This window comes from Monomorium pharaonis, chromosome 6 (assembly GCF_013373865.1).
Source record: "Monomorium pharaonis isolate MP-MQ-018 chromosome 6, ASM1337386v2, whole genome shotgun sequence".
NCBI lineage: Eukaryota > Metazoa > Arthropoda > Insecta > Hymenoptera > Formicidae > Monomorium > Monomorium pharaonis.
The window spans coordinates 23,191,635-23,204,783 of record NC_050472.1 but is presented as its reverse complement, the minus strand read 5'-3'; the positions used below and the strand labels follow the sequence as shown (position 1 = coordinate 23,204,783).

At 37.0% G+C, this 13,149-nt stretch overlaps 1 protein-coding gene across 1 annotated transcript in view; it reads right to left on the bottom strand.

Annotated features, from left to right (window-relative positions):
* Positions 1-13,149, bottom strand: part of LOC105834144 (lachesin) — a 171,609-nt gene that overhangs the window by 86,020 nt on the left and 72,440 nt on the right. The gene's annotated exons all lie outside the window — the stretch shown is intronic.

Here is a 13,149-nt window from a genome sequence, read left to right as displayed (position 1 = left end):
ATATGTTGTTTGTAAGTTTTTTTGTGCAATCAATTTTTCGCAAATACATATTACAGATTTAAAAGATAAAAAAATTGTGATAGATAAAAAAATTTCATCAACAATTTAACAGTACAATATATTTATCCTTCTAAAAATTCTTTATTAAATATATTTCACCTCTCAAGGCAAAGGTCACAACTTCGAGAATTTCGTGTTAATAGAATATATTAGTAAGGCCAATTGTGCAACTGGAACGCTTATACTTGGTTACTTGCATTCTTACGTTTGAAAGAATATATAAAAATCCTGGTCGCGAGGGTGGCAGCTCGTCCGAACCATCGAACAGAGTTATCGAAGCGATAGGGATGCTATCCGAGGCTCTGTCCCTCCGTAATCCCGCCTGCTCGAGCTATTATCCCGGAAAAGCCAGTCGAACATCCGATTAGGAAAACCGAACATACGTTATTTCCTTCGCACAGAAAACGTTCGCCGGCTCGTTCGCAGCAAAATGACATTTTATCGTTATTACGTTTATGATTTGAAACCGGTGCTCATCGATCCTCTTATAAGCGAATTTGCCGTAGTCTTTATCAATCTCAGAACCCTGCCATTCAATCGAGCAAAACTATAAAGAGCGATCAAATCCTCTCTTAAAACGCGAAAGATGATTTATACAACATAAAAACAAATATTCATTTAATATAAAATATTTTTGTAAAAGTATAAAACATACAAATAAATTTTTACATTATGCACGAATTTATTGGAAATTTTCTGATCATTGAAAGACTTTTGTCTGTCAAAAGACATGCCAGGGAAATTGATAATCGCGCGCGATAATAATCACCGGTTAAAGTTAACAAGATAACTGCATTACAAGGCGTCTGAAATCGCGTTATACTTCGGAACGCGAGCATTCCTGTGCGTCCTTTGTCAGAGATTCCTGCTGCTGCTACGCGCGAGGTAAAAGTCTCGTAAAAGCTTCGTGACGACTTAAGCGGCAGTGAAATAGATGCAAGCAAGCACAAATCCGGCATTGACAATGGAATTTTTCAACATTTTATTCTCAGGTGCTCGCTGCTTGTAATTGATAAATGGCATCTCGAAGAAGGAGAATGAGCGCAATGGTTACAGAATACTCACGTTGCGAATGGAGAAGACAGCGGTAGGGGTAGAGAAGGGGCGAGAGAGGAGCGGGGGGGGGAGAGGGGTGGAAAGCGGATAGAAGAGAACAGAGAACTGCAGTTTCACCGCATACCGGAAGACGAAGGCACGGCCGGTCTTGAAGCGTTTCATGGCAAACCAAATATTCGCGGTATGCACCGGCGTTACACGCCGGAATTTCCAGCATGAAGTCGTTATACTGCAAGACCACTTATAATTAATTGCTCTAGTTTATAATCGCCTTGCGGCCATTGTGACGCGACCGCCCGAATAACGCGGATACCTGTACTGCATACTGCGTATCCGTACACGCTTTTATTTTACTTCGCTAGAGATGCACGTATATCTCGCGAGGTGGGCTCGCACAGATTCATAATACTCGCGCTTATCACCGTATACCTGTACACGACCTGAAATCGCCTCTCATCGACGTGCATCTGCGGAGGACAAGTTGCTCTGATAAATTAGATAATACGCCACGCGTGTGTTTCCGCTTACTTGCCGCGCCTGCAATTAATGAAGCAATAACAAGCAAATGGCAAATAGCGCGTTTATTTCGCGACAATTGACTGGCACGTGACAGAGTGCAATAATTCGCGGAGACTTCATTAATGCTTATACGCTTTGGCGAGTACATTTTGGTTTCCATGTCAATTACACATAGAGCATTTGATGCTAATTTCACGCGTCTCCACAACAGATTTAATCTGAAATTTCCTATGTCGCCATGCATGCGATAATCGAGATTTATTGGTGACAGTTTCCATTTAATACAAAACTATTACAAAACCATTTATAATAAGAGTATTCACCATACGACCAATTCATTTCTTTTGTATTAGAAAAATTTGTAATGTAACATATTGAAAAAAAAAGATTAATATTCAGTATGATTTTAATATATTTGTTAATATAATTATAATATCCATTAATGTTTCTTTGTCTGACTTACATTTTGTGGATTGTAATCGTTCTAATATACAAGCAATAAAATAAGATTACACGTGTATTTATTTGCGCGTAATTTTTAAATTCGTGTTTACGTATTTGCGACATATGATGGGTCTTCAAAGATGAAATTTAAGCTTTCTGTGAATTTAAACGCGAACCGTGTCTCTGTATGCCTTTCGCCGATTAGATACGACCGCGACTGTTTGAGTTTACAGATTGCGCCTGCGGTATGTTAAAGCTACCTTAGCAAATTACCACTATATGTATACACGTTGCAACACGATTTGCTTTATCAATCAATAATTTTTTAATCAATATACAAAATGTCTGATAGCCACAATGATTTAATAACAAGTACTTTAAATTAGAGTAAAAAATCTTAACGTAAAAATATAAAAATTAAAATAGATTCTGATTACAGGCAATAAAGTTTGTTATTTAAAAACCACGTATCGATCTGTCATCTATTATCAATTTTTGCCACTTATTACCTAATTATGTAAGAAGATGTTCTATTTTGCAAAAACATATTTATTAAATGTCCAGTAAACGTTATTTCATTTTAAGAAATATTTAATTAAATGTGTATTAATTAAATGTGTATTATATCTATATTTACTAATAATGCACTAAATTCTTAATTTAATGTGTACATACATTTATATTTTAACTTAATGGTCCTATACATTTATCTTATTCAAACCAATTTTTAGATCTACTAATTCAAATTAAAATAAAATATAATCTTTTACTCGCGGACAATACGCAGCAACGAAGTTTTATTGTAACTGTGTTAAGCTGCAAGATTTAAATATGTTCGTGTAATTAGCAATGTTCTAAGTAATTAGTATTTCGAAAAATAATTGCTGCTTTCATTGCTGTTTTAAAATAATTAATTTCTCAAAACGTATATATAATGAATAAAATAATACATAATAAATAACTCATCCCGAAATTACTTCACTGTCGCCCGACGTCCTTTCAGACCGCTCCTCTCTTCCTTTTCCTTTCAAGTTCTCCTTATTCCTATGTGAAACTCGCTCAACATTCGCGAAAATACAGTTAATTACGATTACGTGCGCAGTAATCACACCAGAATACGGTACTTTACACAGCACTCCCGACGTTAATCGCATCCCAACGCGCCCTTTATTACATTGTGACGAAAGAATAATGTGAAAAAACGTACCAATCCCATGAGACTATAACCCGCTCGATATCGGCAATGCCCCGCAAATTAACGCAACGGGCGAATCGAGATCAACAGAAAGTTCAAACAAAATACAGAGATGTATGATATCGTAAACTTTACGCTCATATTGCGCGATACGATATAATCAATAAAATTAACCTACGGTTAATTAAAACGCGTAACAAACCGTCCAAAAATGTACAATCAAAATTCGATATATTGATACACACAAATCCTGCAAAATACACGAATTACCGCTGTTTTTAAATCATTTCATGAATATTACTTTGTGATCTTACTTTAAAAATGATAGAATCGAGAAGGAATTTAAATAATAATATAAAATACATATTCAAATTCAAATATCTTTGTAGAGATATTGAACTTAAGTATGAGTTGTAAATTTACGTTATAATATCAATTTAATGTAAAAAAAAAAACATTTGTTTTTAATTTTGATGATCAATCATGTAATAATTATTATAACTATTATATAATATAGACATTTCTAACATTTTTGATAATTGTGCACACGTTGCTAATATTCAAAGACAAAAATGGGATTTTTTGTAAAATTTTACTTTCGTGACGTCATCTGAGAGGAAAGGGTTGAAGAATTAATTGCTGAAGTTTTCCCTCCAAGCAACAATTTACGGCGACTCGGGTAAGAACACGATGAAGCAATTCGTCCAAGCAAATCGAGGCAATTAATATTCAGCGGTATAGTAAATTTGTTTTTAAGCTCCTGACACAGATTGATCGAGTGGACTTTTAATATAAATATTACGTCTCACAAGAATTGTGTCACTGTCAAACGCGCGCCACGCGATAAGACAATTTGCTGAACACCTCACGTAATAATTCACGTCGACGATACGGATGTTCGCTCGCGATATCGATTTCGCTGAAACGACCAGAGCAATGGCTCCGCCCCTCCAGAATTTCCGTTCAACTCCCAAACGAGATTCGCCAGTGAAAGAATTCCGACTATCGAGCGAATTTGCGTCTGCATCTCGATCCTGAGCTGTCACATCAAACATTTATCTGGACCATTAAATATTTAGTGTCGCACCAGCTGCGAAAATCTCGTATTGGAATGGGATGACGTGCATCCCATGACGAAAAAGAGTTTTAACGAGAATAAAATGATCGATGAAGAAAGCAGAAAAAAAGTATGTGAAAATAGAAAATCCGTTATTACAAGAATTTCGCGATCATGGAGTCAAGTTTAAGAAAACGCGATTAATATTATGATTTCTTAATAAGCTCGAAGATAATATCCTCCTTAAGAATAATATCCGTGAGCGCGGTAAATCTGAAATCTCTGAAAAATCAATTATTTTAACTGATTCAATTTTATCAGTGAGGGAAAGAGGAAAAAAAAGCATTTCTGTTGGCAGGAAAATGTTCAACATTGGTTTAACATTACGCGTTATATGTGATACATTTTTGTCTTAGTTTTTCGTCTTAGTTACTCTCTAAATCTTAATCAGTGGATATTTACTGATTCGCAGTGGCATACTTATAACTGTGATAATCAGTGAATATTCAGTAATTTTCACTTCAGAATTAGGGTATAGTCACTGAAAGATCAGTGTATTTATTTCACTGATTGATAAATGATTATATGTATATCATTGAAAGTCAGTGTATTTCCACTGATTTTGTCGAGTTTTCACTGATTGTGATTTAGAGAGTACCATTTAACCCTTACAATGTAAAAAACTATACCTTATTTGCAGTACAAATCTGGATAATTTGCCTCCTACCATATTTTAACCCGTTTAAAGTAATTAAAAAAAATTTATAAATTTATCACGAACATGTGCTTTAAAATTTCCGTAACAAATATCTGCACTTTATTTTGGAAGAAAATAAAATGTAATATAATTTAATTATCAAAGATCAATCACAAAAGTTTTATTTTTCACGAAAAAGCATGGTATACAAAATCATAGATCACTAGTGCTCGACACAGAAATCAACGGCCTCAGTCGCACCACCGAGGTTCCCTCTATTATAGACTTTTTTTACAAGAAAATAAGGAGTAGGAAGTTTCTTTGAAATTTTGAGAAATTTCCATGAATAGAAATTGATTAAACTTGAGTTATCCAGGTTTATAGAAAAAGGGTTAATTTGTTCATCACATTTATTTTAGTCAACGTCGCCGATGATTCTTAGAGTCTCACTTGAATGAAATATTTAATATGCTTCAAATTCAGACCTAGGATTAGTAATCAAATCATATTCACGAATTCACTAACCTATTCCAAGTCATAATTGAGGTATATTTAAGAAGTTACATGTGTTAAAATTGTGTGCATTTATATGATCAAGTTGAGTAAAATATTTGTTGAAATTTTACCTCCAAATATCATTATATATTCTATTTCTGAAAAAAAGAGCTAAATGAAGATTTGTTCAATTGACTCGCAGTATCTATATTTAATTTTCTATTATGGTTATTTTTCTGTAACAAGTCTCAGTTCTTTACATAATGACCTTATTTTCTTCATAAAAAAAGCCACAGGATTCATTAAATATTTCTTATTACTATAAAATTAGAACAAAATGTAATTAACAAATTTAAAAAATTTTAAACTTTAAATTTTTGTAGTTTTTACTCTTAAAAATTAATTTTACAATTTAATGGATAAAAAATATATGTTAATAATAATTGTAATAACGTTTAAACAAGCTATCATATAATAATAGAAATTTATAATGTAATATATATCGTTGTTTTGTTCTGTAGAACTTTGTGATCTACCCAAGTCGTTTGTGATAACTCTGTTAACTAAACCAACGGGCAATAACAAGTTGCAGACTTCGTCACTGACGTCATTTCTACTAAGCTGTACAAATTTCAAAGCGCATTTCAACACCGTAAATATTTGTGTAAGCAATACTGAACTCTACGTGAACAATTTGTAAATGTAGAGGCACGTTTCACTTTTGTAAATGTTTGTGCAAACAAGTGCATAATTGCGTATGAATGTATTCCACATTTACACGAACGGAGAAAGAGGTTGATCGCTGTGCGGGTCGACAATACAAGCGACATTTCGATTTAAGCTTCTTACCGGCATTGCAACTCGCTCGATGCTCGGCTCCGTAACTGACGGAATAATACTAACTGTCAAAAATGACAGTGTTATCGGTGATAACATGGGCTTTCCGGACAACGGATTAACGAGTCACTCAGGATTTCGCGAACAGGGCGCATGGTTGCGATAGAAAGACAGGGAATGGAACAACGATAACGGGCTGAGCCCTAATCTAGGTCCATTAGCTTGACAGATGTAACAGTAAACACGATGCCGTTGTGATATCGGCTTGCAAATTACAACACTCCCACCTGGAGGACTATGATAGACAGGTCTGCACCCGGCTGATTACGAGGATGGTAGGATGGTGGCCTCGGAATGGCGAATGGAGGTCTCGCAGAACGAAGATAATACGAGGGCAATTAGTTCTCGAGTAATACCGCGACGTCGTCAACATCTGGCCCGCTGGCGATGCGAGTGATTTTTCCCCGAGTCCCGCATCATCAACGGCACGACGACTACGTCCGTTCCATAGAACCATTTGCAACTGGTGCTTGGTTGGAAAATCGACGACACGATTATACCTTTCACGATATAACTACAAAATTAATGTGAACAGAAAGAATAAACGATAGAATGGACATTTTAATTAATATGAGAATCACAAAGATGTAAACTAATTTAATGCAATATACTATGTAATAATTGTTACACGAAACTAGTAAATTATTTTTAGATAGTTAACAAATAATCCATCTAATAATAATAAAAATAATAAATCATGAAATGTTTTAAAATATTTCAGAAGAATACTGCCCGTATATAAATATATTATAGAAATATTATCTTTTTTTCAATTAATTTCATACAAATTCAAATAAAAAGTTATTATAAAAACTATAATTTTGCTGTGTTCAAAAGAAATTATAAATAGTGATGAACAATTAACGCTGTGCGTAAGCATCAAATATAATAAAAACGGTGTTTCAGTACTATAAGCAAATGGTGCGATGGTGCGCATGAATGTACTATGCATGAAAATATTAGCATTTATATGTAATACCGTTCAATAAGCTTCCCAAGCAATGCATTTAATAAAGCTTTTCGTGCTTATATACGTATTAAATTCGTAGTTTAATGGAATTTTTTAAATGTTAAAAATAGATCCTTTAGACTGATCTCCCAAATGACACTAATATTTAAAATCGAGTCTACATTAATGTATAATATTCTATATAATATCTATGTAATATTTTCAGATAAAAGAGCTCTTTATGAGCATATTCATAGCCTTTTAAAAATTTCAAATTTCAAAACACAAACAACGTGAAAGCCCAAAAGAGATATTAAATCGACTTAAAGTTTATGGGAAAAGTTATATCTTTATGTCTTCTAGACTTTTGTATATTAATAAAGATGCGTAAAATACTTTCTCCACCTTAAAAATATATAATTAAAATAATTCATATTTATATAATACGTGCGCGTATTTGAGATAATTATGTAAAATAAATTAAAAATGAGTTAAAAATAAAATTTTTTCGCTTTTTTCTCAATATTTTTTCTCAATATGAATGATCAATTTTGTAAAAGTAATGTTTCTATGATTCATCTGGTATAATCGTAAAAAAAATGAAATATGTAAAATTGCCATAAAATATAAAATCATATCTAAAGCTCTTTATTACATATCTGATCTCGTCTCCGGCTGCAGTAATATTTGAGGGTAGTAAGATATGCATTATTCACGAAAGCAACCGGAATATCGTCCCTTCTCTTAATACCGTCCCATGTAATTCTGGCTCTTGTATGTACATACGTGCTGTAGTCCGCCAGAAATGTATGAAACTTATCCCACTTCAACCGTTTAGTGATCTGTAAACTATAAAGCACGCTTCTATTTTCCTCTCTATATTTGATAAACGATATTTCCCGATATATCCTTATATAAACGTATAAGAATCGCGTCACGTATTGCATCACGAATTTGCTTTCACCGCTCGTCTCAACAATTTGAACTTTTATTTTACGTGCACGTGATAATTTTACGGGAGTTTGCTGGAATGTGTTAACCAACCTGCGATTATCCGAGAACGCAAGCGAAAATGGCGCACCATTAAAACGCATGTCAGATAAGTGGGGTCGGCGGCTCTTATCGCTTTTCCGCAGACGCGTGCGTCGTGATATTGCAGCGGAGCCGCGCCGTCTATTTTCGGGCATTCTCGAATTTCGGCGAGGCCACGCGCGCGCCTCGCCACGATTTCATAGCCTCGCTGATGAAATACAAGCTCGCGACCGTATGGAAACAGCGAGAGACAGAGCGGACAAATGTATCCCCGGCACGGCCTCGAATCTCGCCGTGAAATTCCGATGCATTTCCCTCGGACAGAGAAAAGGGTGGGATACACGGCAACGTGGGCGCAAACCCCCTGACTTTTTTAGTGCTTGTTTAACTCACGCGAATGACCCTTTTGAAGTTAATGCCCCATGAGCGTGCGCGCCCATATACTAAAGCAGTACGATTGTTGTCGGCTGAAAAATTCATCGGGTGCGTGAACACGAAAATGGGGCCCTCGCCAACGCAATGGCGAAATCTAAATTCCGCTTGCGAAATGCGTGCGGCAACGACCGGTCACACGCGATTCGCTCTTTTCCGTCGAAGTGTTCAATTATTATTATTATAGCCAAACAACGACGTGCAAGGCAGGAAAAGCTGCTACCAATTTTTTTTTTCGAACACAAGCGGACAGATAACTTTCTCTCCATTTTTTTAATTTTTCACCGATGCGGTGTAATATTTATCTACGTCGCGCAAAACGTACGCATGTACGTATCATCAAATGTCATTTCCAATGCTCATAAATACGTGAATATTGTATTTATATGTAATTTATCATTTTAGCGAAAACGATCGTAGCTGCGCTTCAGCATAAACATTCAAAGAGGCTAATGTGGCAGTAAAAACTGATTATCGTCTCGATATTCGTTAAACCGTCAACATCGAAAGCCTCCCGGCAATTCGCAAAATGTAACGAGCGAATAAAAACCATCCCTGGATTGACACCGGAGCAAAGCGCGTGCGGCGCAGGAATCTTCATATATCGGAGCGGAACATATCCGTTCGATCATCGCCACAGGGGCGGTTCAATTATTACCTATTTCGATGGCGCTTCGCCGCCGCCGTGCCGTGCCGTGACATTATACGCGAACCGCGTCACACGTTTGCGCTACGCGGCAAACGTTAATCTTTAATCTCCGCTTCTTTTACACCCTTCCTCCCTCCTCTTCTCGCGGGAAAGAAAAATGCGGTCGAACGGCCGCTGTTATTTCCAAAGCCGCGAGCCGTTCAGGAAATTGCGCGCGGGCCCGAACCAGCTCGGATTTCCAAATTGCTTTACGACGCGATAATGGAGCCGAAACGTGTGTGCGAGCGACGAATTGACCAGAAGAGGATTGACTGCCGGGCTTTTTTTTTTTGTCACAGGCAAATTCCGCGGGCGTTATGCGGATTCCGGGCGAGCTCCATTCGATAACTGACCGCATTAACGGCTCCGGAACTTCGTTTCGCCCCCTTCCCCATCCGCTTTTCCTATCCCGGAGGAAGAACGGGTTAAGCGGCGCCCGTACGTTCTCATCATCCTGAAATTTACGCGACGGCACTAAAGCAAATTACGCTCCGCGCCACGTTCGTGGGTTGTCGGGCTCGCATAAAGAGATCCTTCCCCTATACGCCACCCTCCCCCGTGCCGTCCCCCTTCTATCCCCCGCCGCGGGCTACGTCGCCGGACCGTCGTCCCCGTTTCGCCCTCGCGCTGTTTGGCGAGTTTTTAAAACCGTCGGATTATGTGCGTCCGGAACGGTAATTTGGCCACTTATTAAAACATTGTGCAGTTACGTAAAGCTCGCGCAACGGGTTGCGAGTCTCTTTCCCGCTGCGACGGAGAATTATTGCGTGCCAGAGAATAGCGCGGCAAACGGAACGGGCGATTCACACTTCCGGCGTGGTCGCGTCCAACGAGAAATCAGTGGAGAATTTTACTTTTCCGCGCGGAGAAAAAAAAAAGCACACCTGCCTTCTACTCTCGTTTGTTCGCAACAAGTAATTGAGAATCCGCCTTATCATATAAAAAATGAAGCATTCAAGCAAGTACGCCCTCCCTCTGTAGTCTCACTTCTAAATACTTCTGTTAGCTTGAGATTAAACACGGAGAGAATTTTCTCTTAAAATTTACCCTCAAAATCTGGTAATTGTGAGATAATATGTGACCTCGAGGAATTTTATTATATTTTTTAATAAAATTTACTAAAAGTATAGTAAAATTTATTATACTTTCAATAAAATTTTATACTAAAAGTATAGTAAATTTGATTAAAAAGTATAGTAAAATTCTTTGAGGTCACACATTATCTCACAATTATCAGATTTTGAAGGTAAATTTTAAGAGAAAATTCTCTCCGTGTAGAAAATGAATATATACACAGAAAGAAAGCTTTCTTAAAATTTAATAAACCGTTTTGTTCGACTATTTCTAAGCATATATTTCTTTGTTTCTAATAAATTTTATTAAATCTAAAGAAATCTTTCTCTTTATGTACGGGCAAATATGAGATTATGTTAAAGTATTATATATAAGTATTACTTATATATACATATTATATTATTATATAAATATTATGTAATAAAAAGGGACTTTAAAATTCGGCACTCGCGTCCCTTTATATTTTCAATCGAGCTCTGATTTCAAAAACTGCACGCTGCTATTTTCCATTGTGGTATTATATATTGATATAAAAACAGGTGAAAATGTGATAATAGTTGAAACAAAGAGTTATATTCGAAATGGCCTTTGTAGATATGAAAAACGTTACTTTTCATTTTCTTTCCTATATTCTATATTTTCGGTAAACAATTTAATTATTTTACCATTAACCCAAAAGCGTTTCTATGCGATTAAGTATATAATTGTTCTTATCCTGTTAATGTTTTAAGTTTTTAAATTTAAGTATTAGTTTATATGTAAATACGAAAGTTATTAGAAGTATTTCAGTGTGGTATTTATATGAAAAAGCTTAATATTAACATGATTGGATTTTGCGGAAAAAATTATTTTATATTTAATAGGAATTTACGTATCTTGGATAAAATACCTCTACATGTGCGATTTTTGTAATATTTTCTATTTATTTTTTGTTCTCGTATGAAATTCGAGCTTAGTAACTTTAATAATAAAATAAGTTTAAGTATTATTATTATTATTGTAAATGGGTATTTATACGTATCTTCCTTTAAATACCATAACAAAAAATGTTTCACACAACAAACTGTAAACAAAAATAGATATTTTTTTTTGTATTAAAATAATCTTGCATTTAAAAAGAATTTTCAGAATTTTTATAAAACAATTTATTCATGTAATATCGTTTGTACGTATCACGATCAATAAATAAATATAAAAAGTTTAATTTAATAAATTATAAAATTCAAATATTCTAATCGAATTTTGAAACAATTGAGTCTGTCACTGATTTCGTATGAATGCACAGAAAATTTAACATATGCTAAAGGTATGAGATGCTAAAAATATTACAGTTCGAAAACGGTGACATAAATAACGTTTTGGAGATGTGATATGCCATACGTCTTCTATCTGTGGCGAACATTGAATTCGAAATGAAACGGATGAATCCTTCAAATCAAAGCGGAGAGTACAATCGTGTCGTGAATCGATAAAATTTAAAGTATTCAGCGACATTTCGTCGTTTTTTGCTCAGGGCGTCCGCTCTTAATTAAGTTCGAATATTACAAATGACATTCGATCGGCAGTCGCGCAGTTGAAGGACGAATATACATTTAAAATTAAGAGGTGACATTTCGAAGTGTGCCGTAATTAATGACGAGCAAATGGCGTTTAATTTGTGCTGACCCACGCGATCTGTAGCCTCTGACGTGTTCGCCACCTACTCTCATTTGGGTTCGCGTTGCGGGGGTTGGCGAAAGATAAGGGAGTCTATCTCTGTACACGTGTGCCCACGTGCGGGACGACACGGACGGACGCGCGGACACGGGATCTAAATCGAGGACGGGATACGTGACGGCGCGTGGACGGGTCGTAGCGATGCACCGAACCCTCGAAAGCCGGGAGAGATCCGCATTGCAGCTAAGTACCCCGATAGATCCCGAAGCCGAGAGCAGCAGCGGGCGGAATTAGCTATTGTTTCGGCCTACGACTTTCGCTAAGAGGCTGCAATTCGGCGGGAACTTGTCGATGAAGGGACTCGGCAACAACGACGTTCGTGAGAGCTTAACGCGAGCCCCCGGGAAGAACTTTCCCCTCTCCCCCGCCCTCTTCTCCGCGGGGAGACGTCGCCGTCTCGGACGGAGGAAGAGATCGTCTTCGAATGTGATAACCCTGACTCAAGCACAATCCGAGGGATATGTAAATCGTGCCGCCATTGGGGAGGAGGCGAAAGGGGGGACACGATCTAAACAGCCGCCGCAAACGAGTAGACATCGGTTTGTCGGCAAATAGATCTCGGCTAAATCCGTAGGAAGGTTGCGGAAATCGCGGTGCGGTTGGAAGCCGAAGCTCCTCGTAAATGAAATCCCCGGGAACGAGCGCTCCGGAAGAGTTGATATCGGGCCGGCAGTACGTTAAGAGAGAAGGAGTTGCCGCCAGTTTCACGGGTAGATTCGCCGCGAGAATTTGCATTACAAAAAAAAAGAGAGAGAGAGAGGGCAACACGGGAGGCGTCTGAGGAGCGAGTCAAAGAACGCGCATGTAAATCCGCAGAGAAAGCATCGGGGTAACGCCG